This window comes from Ictalurus furcatus, unplaced genomic scaffold, assembly GCF_023375685.1.
Source record: "Ictalurus furcatus strain D&B unplaced genomic scaffold, Billie_1.0 scf1, whole genome shotgun sequence".
NCBI classification, from domain to species: Eukaryota; Metazoa; Chordata; class Actinopteri; order Siluriformes; family Ictaluridae; genus Ictalurus; species Ictalurus furcatus.
In genome coordinates, this window is record NW_026521050.1 from 278,144 (window position 1) to 297,986 (window position 19,843).

The 19,843-nt window shown below is 39.4% G+C and overlaps 1 pseudogene; it reads right to left on the reverse strand.

Annotated features, from left to right (window-relative positions):
* Positions 1-803: 803 nt before the first annotated feature.
* On the reverse strand, positions 804-2,408 carry LOC128604690 (general transcription factor II-I repeat domain-containing protein 2A-like; annotated as a pseudogene).
* Between the last annotated feature and the right edge of the window lie 17,435 nt (positions 2,409-19,843).

The following is a 19,843-nucleotide window of genomic DNA, read 5'->3' on the forward strand; positions in this document are numbered from 1 at the left end:
AGGAGATGTTTGTTTCTGGTCTCCAGAGAGAGTGGTTTCAGGATTTGGTCATTGGTAGAAGGCTGACGTGGTCATACATTGATCACTAGTTAGTGTAAATGAAGGGACTGGATTGTGAGATTACTCTCTCTAGCTAGATGGGGCTTAGTAAGCCCCAGAGGGGGAGAATATATGGAAAATATCTGAAGTGCAAACAATATGTGTAACTGACATCTGGATATGTTAATGAAGTGAATTCAATATGTAACCAACATTTAGAATTATTACTTGAGCATTATCGTATAATCAATATTGGTTAAAAAACATAATCTATATGTATAATCAACAGTTAGAAGCATAATCTAAATCCATAGAACAATGTTTGATCAGGTTATATTCTGAGTGGATTTGAGTTGAATGAACTCTGTGTTTCAGTGTACAACAATTGTTCTTCTGTATTAGCTGTCTCCTGTCTCCACAGCAATAAAAATTGGCAGTAGCTATTCGCATACGTGAGTAAATAACTTTGAGGCAGATACAAATTAGGGAGTTAGGAGAGGGCCTCGGGAAAGGAGGCAGATATCAGCGGGGACAACCGATAGAGACAGACAGATGCTCATTGAGGCCTAAGAAGGGAGTCAAGGTCAAGACACACAAGCCTGTGTGAAACCTTTTTTGTAAAAGAAACCTTGTCCTCATGAAACCTTTCCAAGAAAAACAACTAACTGCATGTTCCACAAATTTAAGATAATACATAGACATGAATATTTAATTGTGGCAAAAGAAGATTGGTCTATTTCAACGAGGAAAAGCAAAACCCCACCTACAGAGACTATGCTGTGGAGATAGGTATATAAAGACGTTTGTGTATGCATAATTCAGACACTCTGCAGACTGTCACACTTTATTGATTTTCAATAAAGTTTATTTACTTTTTGACATCTACTAAACTCTCTGTCTCTGAAGTTTTTGACCTAGGCTAAAAGGTTGATTTTATTCACGACACTCGCAGGCCACGATGGGTTCTAAAATTTGACAGAGGGGCCGGGCCAGGAACAGACGGCTGGAGTGTTTGGGTGAACTAATATAAATGACATGTAAAAGCCATTACATGAAAGGATTTGGCCTTTAACAGGTAGCAAAGCATGAATATGCAAGGCTCATTGTACCAATTGTTTTCCAAATGCATTAATTTGATAACACAGTAGAGAAACTCACGTCCAGTTTCAGTGGGAACAGTGTTGTTGATCTCCCTTTTTTGCCAGTGCATCAAACTCTGGAGTTAGTTTTGTTGTGGCAATTCTCAGGATAGATCCGAGGTGTTGGTCAGTTAACCTGGATCTGTGAGGGGCTTTGTCGATGTTCATGACGCTGAATGTCTGCTCACATACGTAGGTCGAGCCAAACCATGTCAGCATCTTCTGTGCCGTCCTCCGGAGGTTTGGAAACGTCTCTTCATTAAGTGAAGCATAAAAGTCATTCAGTTTAAGAGAGTTGAACTTCTCCTTTAAGACGGAGTCAGACTGAAGATCGATCAGTTCCAATTGCAGCTCCTGTGGTGCTGTTTCAGGGTCTTGTGATGGCGGACAGGACACCAGCTGAACCGACAGCAGAATTCTCTGTGCAGGTCGCCCAGTGATTTGCTGTATTTCTTCACGTTTCGGGACGCCTCTTTCTGCATGGCTAGTGTGGGGGAATGAGAGAGAGATTTGTTTGAAATTTGACTGGAGAATAAAGTCAGCTTGGATTTGAAGGCTCTAACATTTGTGTACATGTCGTGCACAAACTGATCTTTCCCCTGTAGCTTGACGTTCAGCTCGTTCATGTGTGAAAATATGTCCACAGCAAACGCAAAGTCACAAAGCCAGTTGTTGTCGCTTAGCTCAGAAAATTCGTCGGATTTCCCCATTAACTCCAAAAATGCGATAATTTCCTCTTTGAGCTCCCACATTCGTTGAAACACTTTGCCCAAACTTAACCAGCGGACCCGAGAGTGGTAGAGGAGTCCTGGTGATCCGCATCAGTTTCCTCCAGGAACGTAAGAAACTGACGATGCTGAAGTCCCCTTGCTCGTATAAGTTAACAAGTTTTACGACTGGATTCACGACATGATTAAGCTGCAATATAGACTTACACAGAGATTCCTGATGAATGATGCAGTGAAGGAAAATAATATCCTGCTCAGGGTTTTCCTCCTTCACTTTGTGCTGGATTCTTTTCAACAGCCCAATGTTTTTTCCAGTTAAATTTGGCGATCCATCCGTGGTGACATTGGCAAGTTTACTCCAAGCTATCTTCATTCTCTCGATGACAGCAGACACCTGGTTATACAAGTCCTCTCCCCGCCTTTTTCCTTTCAGGGACTCCATGGTCAAAAACTCCTCCGTTATCTCAAAACTGTCGTTAATCCCTCGGATAAAATTAGGAGCTGAGCAGTGTCTTTTATGCTGTTACTTTCATCCAGTGCTAGTGAATATAACTTAAAGGAATCCGCCTTTTTGTTTAATTCGCTGGCGATATCTTCGTCAATTAGTTCCACACGGCGAGTCACAGTCCTGTGTGATGAACTGATTTTTTCAAAATTGCCTTTGCTCTCCAGACACAGGAGACCTGCTGTCTCTACCGTGCATTCTTTCAAAAACTCGCCTTCGGAGAAAGGCTTGCTAGCCTTTGCTAATTTGAACGCCAGCAAAACACTTGCCTTGGTACTTGACTCTTGAATCGCAGTTTGTCTGTGAAAATTTTTTGCTGAGTCTGTGAATTAGCCGTCAACCTCTGAGCCGTAGCCGCCCGTTCTTGCGTTGACTGCTTGCTAGCGTAGTTGGCATGCTTCGTGGCAAAGTGACGGCTGATGTTGTATTCTTTGAAAACCGCAACAGTTTCTTGGCATATCAGGCATACAACCGTTGATAGGACTTCAGTGGAAAAATATTTTGTTGTCCACTCCTTATTAAACACTCGGCACTCACTGTCCAGTTTTCTTTTCTTTGGTCCACTCATTTTTACAGGAGGGCTCAAAGGGCAAAGCGAAAAAGTGAAGTAGAGAGTAATACACCACACTGAGGTTTAATAATATAATTTGGACAAGTTCGGATTAAAGCCGGATTAAAAAGCCCAACGGGCCGTATATGACCCTCAGGCCGTAGTTTGCCCATGCCTGTCTAAACATACATGCATCGACAGCCCTGTGTCAATAACACGATTTCCTACCACAAAAACGTGAGCGACTGCAAGCAAATAAGCAACCTACTTATACTGCAAGCAAATATGACTCATTTGATCTACAGCTACTGTGCAGCGAGAAAGTTTAACGTTTACAGTTTTCTGTATTTCTCCATACATTTGACCTGAAACCTGGTCAGATCTTCATCCAAGTCCCTAAACTAGGTAAAAGAGAACCCGGTTAACAACAGATGAAAAAAAAAAACAGTAGTTTTTACAGTTATTTATTAAGCAAAAATGATCCAGCGTTAAATATCTTTGTAGGAAAAGGTATGTGAAGTCTAGGAGTACGAGTTCATTTAAATTGGGCTGATTGAAGTCAGGCGTTTCAATCAAGGGAATGGCAATTAGGCCCGCCCATGTTTCAAGAACATTAACCTGGGTCTTCACCATCAAAGTCTGGTCTTCACCACACAGGTTTATGGAAGTGTGCCCTGCCTCGATCAAAGGACATTCCTGAGGACCTCAGCAAAAGAGAGTTGTCAATGCTCACCGGCTTGGAAAGGGTTACAGAGCCATTTCTAAAGAGTTTGGCTTCCACCAATCCACTGTGAGGAAATTCAGCACCACTGTTACTCTCCCAAGGACTGGGCGTCCAGCAAAAAAGATCACTCCAAGGGTGTGGTGAATAATATCACAGTAAGTCATAAAGAACCCCAGGGTAACATCTGAGAACCTACAGGCCACTACTTTCCATAAAAGAACACTGCTGCCTGTCTGAAGTTTGCCCAGATCCATGTGGAAATGCCAGGAGCCTATTGGAAGAATGTTCTGTGGACAGATGAGTCCAGAATAGAACTTCTTGCTTTAATTGAAAATCATTGTTTGATGCTGAAAATAGCATCCCAACATAAGAACTTCATCCCAACATAAGAACTTCATCCCAACCGTGAAGCATGGGGGTGGCAGCATTATGGTTTGGGGCTGCTTTGGGTCCGAACCAGCTTGCCATTATTGACGGACCTATGAATCCTAGATTGTACCAGGAGAATGTCAGGGTATCTGTCTGTGAACTCAAGCTTAACTGTAAGTGAGCCTTGCAGCAGAGACAACGACCTTAAGCACACAAGTACGTCTACAGAGAAATGGTTAAAGCAGAAGAAATTGAACATTTTGGAATGGCCAAGTCAGACCTTAACCCAATAGAAATGTTGTGGAAGGACCTAAAAAGAGCAGTTCATGCAAAGAAGCCTGCCAGCATCATTGAGTTGAAGCAGGAGGAGTGAGCCAAAATTCCTCAGACCCATTGTGCAGGATTGATTGAGTCATCGGAAATGTTTGCTTCAAGTTATTGCTGCTCGAAGGTCTCACACCGGTTACTGAAATCAAAAGTTTACATACTTTTTTCAGCAAAGGTGTTTAATGTTGGATAATTGTGCTCAGTGAATAAATGTGAAAACTATAATGCATTTGTTTAATTGGGTTCTCTTTATCTAGTTTTAGGGCTTGGATGGAAGTTCTGTTCACATTTCAGGTCAAATGAATTTAATTTTATACTTGTTTGTATTCTTTTTTGATTTTTGGCTATAAAATCGTTATATTTTTATCTTTCATATATTTTCTGGATTGTTCTGGTAAAGTCTTTAAATTGCTGCTCCTGAAATCAAAACTGGTGTTTCGAGATGTTTTTGTATCTGTTATGGCCTCCAATACCATAGTTAAAAAATAATAATTTAAAAAGTCACTTCTGGGGAAAAATGATACAATTTTAATGCTTCAACATGCACTAGACTTGGGTTCGTCCAATTAAATGCTCTCTAGAATGTGTAGGAATGTGTGGGTCTTGAGGCGGGTCTTGCTCAACAGTAGCAGCTCATTAGCATCAATGTTCTTCAGAGCTGGGCGTATCCCAAACACTGTTAGCTGTTGTGTAACACTTCAACATGTCACCACTCTTATTTCCTGTTTCAAAAAGAAATACGTCGTCATACAGAATCAAATCACAGCTCTCAAAGTTGTTTTGTGGGGACTGTAAAGTAAAAAAATGAGCGCATTGTTCATCTTCCTTTAAAAGGTGCAATAGTTTTATTTATTTATTTATTTTTCACTTGTACAAATAACCTGGGAGATATGTAGAACATGATAAAAATAATGGATTAAGTTGTGGCCTTAGCAAAAGTGCATCAAGTCACTTAGAAAACCTGTTTAAAAAAACGGACTTCTGGTCTGGAAAGCTTGTTTGTGTTTGGATGTGCCTCCTGTCAATCATTTTAGAGACACTCTATGGGCAACCATAGATCCTGGGCTGGAGCTTTGTGAACATGAGCGGGAAACATTCAAATGTCAAAGTTACTGTTCCATCAGCTCTGCATGACGTGACATCAATTAAATGTGCTAGAGCTCTGCTTCTCTGCACTTCTCCTTACAGTTTGGTCATTATGATGTAGTTCAACGCTACAAAAGGTTTGAGCAAACAGTAATGCCCTTCCTCAAACTGGGTTGCCTTGCAGAATGTTGTCAAGTTGCCTGGTAACTTGTAGATTAAATATCCGTGCAGTTAAAAGGACGTTAAACGGTTTTGTCCCTGTGAGCCTTTACTCTTTCAATTTTGACTCCAGCATGAGCCAGTCTAGTGTTTCTGACAACAGCTGAGTACCAGTAACAAGTAACAATAGTCTTCACAACACTGACACTGCAAATCTGCAGTTTGACCAAGCATGTGGCCTGAACGGCTGCGAGTTCAAATCCTGTTTGTTTCCCGAAGATCCATAATCACTAATATCCCTCCAGCTATGTGCTAGATGTTCATCACCTGTCAGTTACTTTGAAACAAAAAGGTTCTGCTGAATATATGGTTTGTACAGTATGTAAGATGTACCTTGATTCTTTTTTTTATTTTAAAGTGCACCTATTATGTTGAAAAGTTTCAAAAATCAAAGCGAACGACAAACGGAGTTATTAACCCACAAAAGAAGGAACCAATTCTCAAGAGCTGAAACGAGTCGTTAGTAATTCCAGACTTACTTCCTGTACTAACCTTCATAGGTTTGTAATAAAAATCCCTGGATCTGGTCTTCATCGGCTGTTCGGGAACAGACTGAGCTGAAACTCATTATGGTAGTGGGCGTTTCCTTTTCGACACGCTGACAGCAGTAGACCAATCACAACAGACTGGGACACCTGACCAATCAGAGCAGCGTATGCTCTCTGAAAGGAGGAGTTTAGAGTGAATCTTTTAGAATGGATCATTTAATGAGTCGTTTTTGATGCTGGGTTGAAAAAAGGTAATGTTGCAATTTAAATTATGAGCACATTAAACCCTCACCCTATTTTATTTTTATTTTTTTTACCTTGAATGCATATAAATCTATTGTACGAGACCTTTAAAACAAAATTAGGCACGTTTCAAAGCCATAATGGGTGCGCTTTAATTTTCTATAAGATCAACTCATACAGTAATGATGACTTGAAGGGAATTGCAGGTTTATATTCACAGGCTCATAAAAAGTATGATGTATTGTTCTTTAATTATTGTACGGCTGCAACTAACGATTATTTTGATAATTGATTAATCGGACGATTATTTTTTTCTGATTAATCTGACTTTTTTTAAAAAAAACTAAACTTTTTTTTCAATTAGATTTTGTTCATTATAATAAAATAAACCCCCAATACCCTCAGGGTATTTGTGCGTGGATTTTTTTTAAAAAATGCAAAAGGCACATACAGTTTTACTAATATAATCTTTAATTTTTACATTTAAACCTTTCAAACGTTGGTCATTTGTCTACAGTTTGTCCAGTTTTAAGCAGCAAAACTTTAAATAATACCCAAAATATAAATAATCAAAAACAAAGGTAAAAATTTAGTTTTAGTGCATGGGGGATTTCTCCTCCGAACAAATTCACTCATGGAGAGCTGTTTCTTTCTGAAATAAATAAATAAATAAAAAACAGCAATTGAGTATGCAAGAAGCAATTTATATGTAAATTAATATTTTCATTGTTTATAATGTTAATTGCTGATGACAACCATGATTAATATAAGAAATCTAAATAATATATAATTAATACAATTTTTGTTAAATTTCTTTTACACAGACATGCTGTACTTCAGATGTGACAATATAAACCAAAAATATCTCAAATATATAATTCATTCTGTTAATGTATATATTATAGTAGAGCCGCAGTAGATGACATTTGAAAAACAGATCAAAGGTAACTGTAGCAGACACACAGAGAAACGCAGCAAGCTAACAGGCTTGTTTAAAAGGACAGGAACAATTATACACTAACGCATAAGCATTCGATGAAAACCACTACAGTGACTAAAAAATCTTTTACTGCTGCTGTTATGACCTGCCTTTAGATTTACTGCTTGACTTTGTTCACACCGTGTTTAATTTAACCTGTTTCTGTGGTAGCGCTATTTTAATCCATCAATATGCTGCCCAACCTGATGCTCGAGACAAAATACATCTAGTGTGACTGTCCTGAAGTTAGTAAACAAAGCTTTTTACACAATAGCATGGAATTAAACTAGACTATACCATTTCACATATTCATATAATGTGGATATACTCAGGTTTTTGCTTACCGTGCTGATGTTCCACCTTTGTCCATGACACCAACGTGTTTTCATTTCATGTGCTCGTGCGTCACTGTGGTACTCCCGTGTCACACAAACTCCACTTTGAAGAACATGCACGTTACCATCTTCTTTGCTGCATTTAATGTAAAATGCTCCCATGCCTTAGATGACTTGGGACGCACACTTTTTTTTACCGCTGGGTTATCTCTTTTGCACCTGAGTTTTCATGAAAGCGACGTCATACGTAAACGCCACCCGTGACGTCAGCAGACCAACTAATCGATAATGGCATTCATAGTTGTTGCAGCCGTAAATTATTGTAATCGTAATCACTCAGTACATCGTCTATTTGCACGTATAGCATGACAAATAATTAACCTTGAAGCGTTCGTCCATCCATCCATCTTCTATACTGCTTATCCTCTTCAGGGTCACGGGGAACCTGGAGCCTATCCCAGGGAGCATGGGGCACAAGGCGGGGTACACCCTGGACAGGGTGCCAATCCATTACAGGGCACAATCACACACACACTCACACACTCATTCATACACTACGGATGCTTTAGACACGCAATCAGCCTACCATGCATGTGTTTGGACTGGGGGAGGAAACCGGAGTACCCGGAGGAAACCCCCGCAGCACGGGGAGAACATGCAAACTCTGCACACACAGGGCCACGGTGGGAATCGTACCCCTGACCCTGGAGGTGTCAGGCGAACGTGCTAACCACTAAGCCAAGGTGCAATCAAAAAATTTTTTTGAAGCGTTCGAAAATTTTTTTAAATAAAAACACCCAAAACTGTATACGGTACCATAATGAAGACGAACTGTATGTCGATACGTGAAATTCTGGAGGGACGTCGGACGGCATGGCGCGGGGAATGTAATGACGTGTGCTGTTAATCAAACTATGTTCTATAGCAGGGGTGCACAATACGTCGATCGTGATCTACCGGTCGATCGCAAAGGTAGTGTGGGTAGATCGCATGACGTTAAAAAAAATCACTTCAGCCTATCATCCGTCCTCGCTATAAAATTTGTCACTTGATTGACATACAGGGCAGCCAGTCATCGCCGCACACGCACATACAACGGCGCTAAGTGCTGCAAAACTCTAGCAAGCTTGCGAGTTAGCCTCCAATTTATTTCTTTTGAACTTGAGAAAGGGTTTAAAAATGAGTAAAGAAGCTGGACCAAGTAAGAAGCCTAAAACTTACCATTTCCATATGGAGTGGGAGGAGGACTTTTTTTCACTGTGTCATTTTGGAAGTGCGTTTGCCTCATCTGCCAGTCTACCATCGCTATACCTAAGAAAGGGAATGTGGAGCGCCATTTTCGGACCCTTCATAAAAACTACCACACCGACTCTCCTCCAAAAAGCGAGCTGAGAAGGAGAAAGGTGAAAGAACTAAAATCCCAGTGGTCCGGACAGCAGTCATTTTCCTCACAGCTAACTACAAAAGCGAAGGCAGCCACCGAAGCGTCATCCCGGGTGAGTCACCTCATCGTTAAGAACAAGAAGTCCTTCCGAGATGGAGAGATGGTGAAAGAGGCGTTTGTTGAAGCAGCTGACTCGCTGTTCCGAGACTTTAAAAACAAATCAGAAATACTGTTTCCGATCAAAGCTCTCCAGCTATCAAGAACCACAATGACGCGGCGCAGTGAAGTCATGGCCGAGGATTTGACCCAGCAACTTTGGAAGGACATCGCAGATTGCGAGTGTTTCTCACTGCAGTTGGACGAGTCTACAGACGTGAGTGACACAGCCCAGATGTGCATTTTATTCGGATGGTGTTTACCGATATGACTGCGAAAGAGGAGCTGTTAACTGTACTGCCCATGAGAGAACATACACGAGGAGAAGACATATTTCAGTCTTGCAAAAACTTTATCGAGAAAACCCAGCTCCCATTGTGCAAATTGGTGTCCATCACCACAGACGGAGCTCCCGCCATGGTTGGTCGCTTGAATGGATTTATTGCCAAGTGCAGGGAGGACGATGATTTTCCGGACTTCCTCAGTTACCACTGCATAATACACCAACAAGCGTTATGCTCAGAAATGCTAAACATGAAGAGATAATGGATGTGGCAACGAAGATCGCCTGTTCTATTCGCGCCAGATCTCTTCAAAGACGGCTATTCCGCGCGCATCTGGAGAAGGCTGACTGCGACCACTCTGACTTGTTATTACACACTGACGTGAGGTGGCTTAGTCGAGGTAAATTCCTGCAACGATTTCGAGAGCTCTGTCCGGAGATAAAGGAGTTTTTCCGTGTAGCTAAACATGCAGAGTACAACCAACTAAATGACGATCAGTGGCTGCTAGATTTGGCATTTTTAACCGATCTGACCAACATGTTGAATGACCTTAATCTAGAGCTGCAAGGAAAAGAAAATACCGTGATCAATATGATCAGCTCAATTAATGCATCCAAACGAAAAATGCAACATCTCTCCTCAAAGCTGCAGGGCCATAATTTGGCAAACTTGCAGAACCTCGTGTCAGAGCTGGAGATGCAAGGGAAGTCATGTGTGCAGCTTGACAGTGCATGCTACATAGAGCAGATTGACATTTGTCTGTCAGAGTTTCACAAACGCTTTCAAGACTTTGCTTTAATCGAGCCAATCGCTACATTCATGTGCGATCCATTTCGGGAAGATGCTGAAGTTGTTTCACTCGCATCAAAAATTGCAGCACTGTTTCACCTGAACTCTTCTGGAGTGGAGGATGAGATTTTGACACCACAAGCCGACATTGAGCTGAAGTCCAGATCTCATGGACAGTTCTGGAACTTACTCACAGAGGAAAAGTACCCCAACATGAAGAAATGTGCCACCTCCTTGACTGCATTATTCGGCTCCACTTATTTATGTGAGTCATCTTTTCCACACGTGAAGATCATTAAGTCCGAATACCGTTCCACCATGACTGATGATCATTTGGAAGTTTGCTTGAGGCTGGCTATCAGCAACTACTGTCTGGACCATGCATCCCTGACTGATTCCATTCAGTGCAAGTCGTCAGAGTAAGGTAGGCTAATGACAAAAATGTACACAGTTGTATTGTGCAATACGGGGTTCATGCAGTTATTCAAGGTACACCAGCATACATTGTACACATAAAGAATTGTCAGTGTATTTATAAATAAATATATGTCTTGCATTTTTATAGTAGGTAGATCAAATTGACTTAGTCATTAGATAAGTAGCTCGCCTGCTGAAAAAGTGTGTGCACCCCTGTTCTAGTGTGTGGATTTTAGAAAGGTAATATCATCTCAAATGGAACACTAGCGCTTTTTACTAACCGGAAAGTATAAGCCGCTTCTTAGTCGACGGCGCATGATGTCATACGGACATAACGCGACGCCGCTAGCTTTAGCCTAATACCCAGAGTCACCGACACTGACTTTCTTCAGCTTACTGTTTATCAACGTTACCTTTTATTCCCAACATGACCTCAGTCTCCATCAGACAGAGCCGAAATCGTCACGAGACTGAGGAAGAAAGTCCTCTAAGGCAGAGGGGCATTTTATATTAAACACCGCGGAGATCAAACAGTGCTGCACGAGCACAAACTTATGTTTATATCCAGAATACTCCACTGTGTGTAAGGGGCAGGGGAAACTGGTGCGAGCTGCTTAAAAGGTTTAGATTAAATTAAGTTTATTGTCATTATATGTTGTATCAGCGCGCTTACAGTGTAACTTCTGTCATTTATTATAATGGAAGTGACGTGTTAGTAACGAGGCCGCGTTGCTCCATACAGTAAGATCTGTAATGTTTAATTAAAACATTATGAATAAAAGTAAACACAAGTAAAATAATGTCTAAAGGCAGTGAGGAACAGAAACCACAAGGTGCAGTGAAAGTGAGCTTTTATTATTCATTTAGGACTGTGGTTTAATTCAGTGCTTTTTGTGCATCCATAAAAAATAATTCATAAATACTTATATTATTTGTTTATTATGTTTTATTTATTTTATTAAATATTTAAATGTATGTATGTGTAATTATATATATATATATATATATATATATATATATATATATATATATATATATATATATATGTATAATTTAATTTCTTTATTATTTTGTTTATATTATATATATTTTATTTATTTTATTAAATATTTAAATTCCTTATAAATATATATATATATATATATATATATATATATATATATATATATATATATATATATATATAATATAATATAATATTATTTTATTTACTTACTTTAGTTTATATTATATATGTTATTTATTTTATTAAATATTTAAGTTTATTATATATATTATTTATTTATTTATTTATTGTAGTTTATATTATGTATGTTTTATTTATAATACATATTTATAATGAAATTCTTTTCAGTCTTATATAATTGGACTAACAGTTTAGTTTTAGTCTGAAGTTTATATTTGTAACACTCAGTTTGTGGATATTATTTTAAATAAACTACAAAAGGGGTACTGAAAGTTTGGCTCCGCATCCGATTAATCCGAAAAAATAACTACTAATTGATTATGAAAATAATCGTTAGTTGCAGCTCTACTTTATATGTTTATACAATTCAGATACTAGCCATACAAAGATGACCTTGCTCTGGGTGCCAATGTTTATCTGTTAGTAAGTCCTGTCATAGAAATAAACTTATCACTGGGACCGTTCCCAACAACACTGCGGGTCCGGGGGTAGACCTTTAAGCTGGAAAGATTATTGTGTGGAAGACCTAATGATGAATTACGCCAATCACATCGTTGCAGCAGAAAGAGTGCATGACGCACACACTTTCACCCAAATTTGGTATTTAGCTGATTGTGGTGACGGGACTAAGTGCCTAAGGCGACGTGATTTCTTTAGATCCCACATGAGCCCATGAAGTTCTCTAGTAGACTATTGCTGCAGATTGGACGACAATTAGTAGTTAAAAGCCCGTATGCCAGGATATTGGCCGCCTCTGTAAACCGTTCTGTATCGCCTTTCATCAGAAGAATCATTACCAACAGTGCTACCCACACAACGTCACACGTCCCCTTGTCACGCAGACACATAATGATTATTCTATCATTGAACACATGCGGTCTGCGATATGCAACCCTCCATATTCTAGCGAGACGGGGTTTGATTGGCTGACCTCAGACAGACAGTTAATATCCATGAGCCCATCCCCCGAGTACTATCAATAGGTGCAATGATTCTTCTTGTCTTGCTCATTTTGCTTTGTATTGTTTCTCTCATTCGGAGCGGTCTCTCACGCTCGTTGAAATCACTAATGACTAGGGATGCTCCGAATGTTTGACAACCGAAATCATTCGGCCGAAAATAGCAAAAAAAAAAATTTTTGGTGTTCGGCCGAATAAGTGAAAATGCCGAATAAATTTGACCAAATAATGACATGTTTGATGACGCGACCAAATAGCCTAGCAACCAGAGTGAGACGCTCGAATGTCACGACCTCGATAAGGGGGCGCGTACATGCACGAACTACGTGCTCTTCGGATGTTTACTTTTTTGTTTCTTTTCCATAGTATTCTGTCACGTCGCGAGACAGAAGGGAGTAGAGTACGGAAGCAGGTAAAGACGTATTTATTTAAGGGCAGGCAGACAAATCCAAATCGTAATCCAAAAAACGTAGTCAAGACAGGCAAAGGGAATCAAAGTCACGGTCACAGAAACAGGGTCACAACAAGAAACATGAACTAGTACTATGGACTGGGAGTGGAAAAACCAGCAGGGACTAATTGAACTAATCTATAGTTTAAACTAACTAAATCTATCAAGGAACATAACATTAACAACATATCCAACTATACTATATCTACTGTAATACTCGGCGAGGTGTACAGGGACGCGAGCGGTATATATCCCCAATATCATCAACCCTAGAGAACCCAATAGAACTTTTTTGTTGTAGGCTACAGAGTGTTCCATTCTTTCAGCAGTCAGTTATAGGACTAACATAGGCTATTTTTATTTTACTCATTTATTTATTTAAAGTTATATTGTGCCTTGTTGGTAGCCTATGCCTGCTGGAATGAAAAAAATGTTTAGTGTTAAATAAATATTTTGAAATTGTAGTTTTTGTAATTGATTTTTTTTCTTTGAAAAGCAAGACAAAATAGTAAGAAGCAACTTTTGACTATTTAATTTATGCAATGGTGAAAAAAATGGCAAAATAAATGGAAAAAACGTGTTCGGTTTGGCCTTCGGCCAAGTTTTTCATCATATTCGGTTTTGGCTTCGGCCAAGAATTTTCATTTCGGTGCATCCCTACTAATGACCAAACGCTGATGTTGACAAAGACTGATTACGATCCCTATGATGAACAACCTGACTTGTATCTTAAACCTGACTGGGAATCAGATTCTGCCAGTGACACTAACTATGATGACCCATTGACCTCCATTTCACACCTATTGTAAATTTTCCTTTGACCAGGACGATTCTCATTTCACCCTGAAATGAGCTTGCTTGACGACAGGATACTTTATATCAGCAAAAACAGCCTTAGCGCCTTCATTATGTCTGTTTCATGATGAATTCAGTTGAACCGTGAAAGGATTCTGAAGTTCTGATGTATTTACAGCATTGTAATTTCTCTGTTAATTTTAGTTCATAGTATATTTAGTATCATATTTTATAATGATAAAAGGGGGAATGTGAGGGAAATTATTCATTTCTACTTTGTAATAAGTTTGTTCTTGTTCTGTTTCATTCTCATGTGAGGATAACGACTCAGAAGGCCATGTGATGTCACTGAGATCAGTACAGAATGTTTCTGCTTACAGAGACACAAACATGTTCTTCTGTTCTAGGCTCGTCTAAACATCTTCTAAGATCCTGAAACAAAGCCTGTTTGAACTGCCTCAAACCGCTTCTTATCGGTACACAGAATGATGTCATGCTCTGAGTTTCATATATATAGTAGTGGTTTAGTACAAGCGCTTCAGAGCGCTCTCATTAAGAGCGCTCTATTTTATTCTGCTTTATTCTATCCTGTATTAACCATCTTTCTGTAATAAACCTTTTTACCTTCAGAGGACGAGTCTGCGAATGTTGTCTAATTTCCACGACAGGTCAGAGGTCACATCAAGTACTCGGTGCAAACCTGTTAAATCTGTTAAGCGTTTATTTTAGAAACAAGCTTTTATACACATAATCAGAAGCTGTGTAACTATGAAACAGTGTGACTTCCTGTTACACAACCATCACAGATGTGTGTGTGTGTGTGTGTGTGTGTGTGTGTGTGTGTGTGTATAAATCTCAGTGTGTCTCATCGGTGAGGAGGTCGGACCTCTTTCTCCTGGCTCCTCCCTCTGATCCGTCCTCCTCTGGGCTTCTGGGTCTGGGACTCGAACACACACACATTCCGAGTTTTAAATGAAAGTTTTTAAGTTTAAATGAAATCACAACGCATTCGTATTGTCTGCATTTTACACTCACTCAGGAACGTCAGCACAATTCCACATCATTTCACAAAATACACTGACAAATCTAAAGAAATTACTTTTATTTTATTTATTTTTTTAAATACACTCCGACTTCTTCCCCCTTACATCTTGTCCAAAGTCGAATGCCTCTCAGTTGACATTTTATGCAATATATGCACTTGTCACAGGTGTAATCAGTGTTTTTACTATAAATAATTCAGTGCAACAATGCTGTGATCAGTTTTTGGGTCAAAAAAACCCAAAAAGCACCGAATTAAACTATAGTCCTAAATTAATAATATATATTCTGGTGTGTGTGTGTGTGTGTGTTGGGTTCTTTTCTGTTTTGTACAAACAGTTGTGTAATGTTTTACTGTGAAGTTTAGATTTGTTACACTCAGTCTGTGGACTTTATTTTAAATAAACAAAAACAAATGGTACTGAAAGTTCGCTCCACCCCATCCGATTAATCAAAAAATTATTGGCCAACTAATCGATTATGAAAATAATCGTTAGTTGCATCCCTAATAATAATAATAATAATAATAATAATAATAATACTGTTAAACAGTTCAGAAGCTCCGTGTATTGTCCTTGATACGTGAAAACTAGACAATGCACAGTAATAACACTGATGAGCTTATTATTATTATTATTATTATTATTCTACGAGAAATAAGCTCATAGCAACACTGATGAAATACACATACAGTACAAAAAACCACACACACAAATAGAGAATGTGTTTAGCATTTTTTACATCTGCACATAATTTAGTCTGCACATAGTTTAGCAGCTGTTTTAGAATTAAAAATGTCATGTATAAGTCTTTATTGGTCACATATTCAATAGAGCACAGTGAAATTGTTTTCTTCACATACCCCAACATGTCAGGAAGCTGGGGTCAGAGCACAGGGTCATGATATGGTAACCTGACCTTCTGATCAGTAAACCAGAGCCTTAACAACTAAGCCACCTCTGCCCCAGTGGTAAGAGAAACATGAATTTTCATAGCATCTAATACTTCTTACCCCACTATTTGCTAAGTACTACAAAGATAGACTTCTAAACACCGCCCTTAAAAGCTTAATAACAGAATACTGCAATTTTTGGGAAATTGCCGTTCCCGAGTTTGGCCACACGAGGGCAGTCATGTTCCATCCAGCACAACACACGACGCCGCCTAAAACAGAAGGTAGGTTGTAGGTATTTTACTATTACTACTACTACTTCTAATAATGACCTAAATCGAAGTAATTAAATACGTAATGAAAATTGTTGTCTATATAGCTGACCTCATTTTCCTACACAGTGAGTTAAAGGCGCACAACTATCAGAATCCCAGTTCATAATTGTGTTTGATTGGCCAAGTAGAATAAAGTGTGCGATGAATCCAACTCTTTTTGAGCTTATTGGACATTACACAATGCTGTAACTATTTCATTGGCACTACTTAATTGCTCATAGTTTATTTGACGAATGCAACTGCTGCGACATATTTTGCCAATCTTAAACTCAGCTGTCATTCTGGAGGTGCAGTTTTGGTTGATGCATGACATTTAGGTTCAAACACAGTGCGTACTTTGACTGTAACACAGATAGTGAAAATGGAAATGGGAAAAGAGAAGGCCAGTGATTAGACAGTGCGTATGGGAAAAGAGAAGGCCAGTGATTAGACAGTGCGAAGGCTGACTTTGTTTTCCTACTTGTGTGTGATGTGTGTTATGTTAGTTTCTCTTGCACAACTGTCGAAGTGCATATGCTTTCCTTGTGAATGACACTTTTTAAGAATGAGATGAGGGTTTGAGACAATGTAGCTAATTTCGACCTTCGAGAGTCCATTATATCGTGCATTTGCGAGAGCTGATAAAGCAAGGCCTGAGCGCTGCTCTCCCACGGATGTTCAGGCTTTTGGGTAATTCTAGCAGTCTGCTAAATGCAGAGATGAGTAAATCTCAACAGGGTTGTAGCGCGGTTTCTCTGGGTTGTATAATCTGAGCAATGCAAAATGGGGCTTTAGCAGCACAAAGTTATTCGTATTAAGATTGTAGCAACAGGAAGTAACTGAAAATGGTATTCTAGTAGCATGTAGAAATTCGAACTAAGGTTCTAGAAGCACATAAAAATTCTAAATACTGTTGTAGTAGCATGTAGTCATTCAAAACAGTGTTCCAGCAGCACAAAGTCATTCAAAAGAATGTTCTAGCAGCATGGAATACAACACACACACACACACACACACACACACACACAAGGCAATATCAGAGCTGGGATAAAGGGCATTAGGGTGACTGTGCTCGTTAGGGTCAGGGAGGAATCGGACCGAGCTAAAGAGGAGGATGGGCTGGCTGGTGCTAACTAGGCGCGCCTGTTTGGCCCGGGACTACAAGAGTGGAGCACCGCGTACGAGGAGCGCCAGCCCGAGTGGCGAAGCCCGGACGCTGGCAAAGACAGAGGGAGTCTTCTGACCTACACCTATAATCACATTTTCTTGTTGGACATGCTTTCTCCCCTACAACTAACAATGTCTTACTCTTGTCTTTGCTGCTCTGTTCAGCTCTTCCTACTTTCCTACTGACTGTTTCCCACCCACCTAGTCAACTTTTATTCAACATTTGTTCTTTTCATCTAGACTTTAAAGGTATTTACTCTTCACCATCTATTCATATGCTTTCAGTTTGAATGAAAGTGAGCACATGTGATTTCTAGCATGCTAGCCGTGTTAATGAATGATAGCTACCATGCAAAGTTTGCTCCTGTCGAAGAATAGCTTGTTTCTCTATGAATGTGACTGTTGTGTAAACTTCTCCTTTGAAACTGCTTTATCCTCTTTACTCTGAAGCTAAAATTTTGTCTATATGATTAATGTGTGGGATTTTAGTTTGTTCTTATGAAATGGGGGTTTGACTCCTGCACTTATGTTGCTTTTTTCTAAAGCCGACAAACATTTGCAGTATCTGCCACAAGCTCTCCCATTTTCTCCAAACTACTGAATTTGTGATGCAACAAACTTTTTTTGGACAAACAGTTTTGAGCCTTTGCTTTTATTTCTTTTAACTATATGCTTTGAGAACTAATAATTTTCCCCCAATATCTGATTTTAACTATTGTGCTGGTAGTTCATTAAGGCTTGAACCTTATGAAAACTTCATTAAGACTGATTTGCTAGCCTAAGCTCAATCGGTTTTGTCCGATCTAATCCACAAACTGAGCAGGAGTCACACCCGACTCCACCTGTTTAATCGGTCGATCTTGACTTTCAGTAGACTCGGGTGTGGTTTCTGCTTGGTCAGAATGAAAACCTGCACCTGAGTTCTGAGTCCTGAGTTCCTGAATACTAGATGTTCATACTAAATTACTATAGTGTTTCACTTATCCCAGTATTTTTAGATAGTTTATTAGGGGACAGTGCATTTTCCAAGATGTTTTTTCCCCAGCAAGTTCTTTAGTGTCATGTTTTGCATTCCAATTCACATCTCTAGCTCAGTTCTCTCCTCCTGATATCTTTTGCAGTCTAACAGAATGTGTTTTACCGTCTCTTGTGTATTGCAGTGTGTGCAGAGTCCAGTGGGGTGTTTTCCTATTCTGTGTAATGTTAGATTTAAGCCAGCATGAACTATTCTAAGACACATAATTATCATCTCCTCCTTTGGGTTCCTGCCTGTATATCAACTGTTTCATGCTTTATCGATCTTTTTGCCAGTACATCCGCAGTTTCATTTTCTTCCACCCCTACATGTGCAAGAACCCAAAAGAAGGAAACATTCAGCTCCCTACCATGGAGTATGAGAAGCAGATAAAATATTTGTTAACCAATGTCTTGTCTACATGATGTTTTCCCAGACTGTATATTTGATAGTGCAGATAGACTGTCAGAAGCTATAGCGACATCTTAGTTCTGATTATTTTTTTCCGACCGCTGCAGTGACAATAGGACTCCTGATAGATCTACGGTGTACACTGATAAATGATCGGTCGCTCTTTTTTTGACTGCTACTTCACGAGGAATGAACAAAGCCACACCGGTGTGGCCAGTCTTGAGCCATCTGTATATACAAGTCATTTATCCTGATAATGGTCCATATATTTTTGAAGTATTATCCACTGTGGTGCTATTTTAGATTCCTCTTTTAATATTTGTTGTAATCTTGTATCTACAGATGGTTGTATGAATTTCCAGGGTGGTACAGTTCACCTCAATGGGGCTTTCTTGTAGCTGGCTGAGGCCTGCATTTTGTGCCTTTACATTTCTTACCCATCCCAAACTCTTAAAGAAGTTAGTCCTATAAAACTCTGAGCATTCTTGGGGTACACCCTGCTATGCCCTCATAGATTTATCCAATATAAATCACAGCATCTCTCCTGTCTCGACCTGTAACGCAGTCACTGGTGATGATTTAAATGCTCTAGTACAGATCCAGAGTTCTTGCGCCTGTTCCACGTCAAGCTTTTTAAGATTTTTAAGATACATTAGGCGACCGTAATCAAAGACAACTCTTGTAAGAGCCTGACAGATATTTATGAGCGATGCCCTACTTGCTCCCCGGTCTCAGAACATTATTCATCTTTTTACATTTGTTCTTAATTTTATCAATATGCTGACACCAGGTAAACTTCTCATCAAAAAGCTCTCCTAAAAATCTCACAGCCTTGACCTGTTCAAGATCTT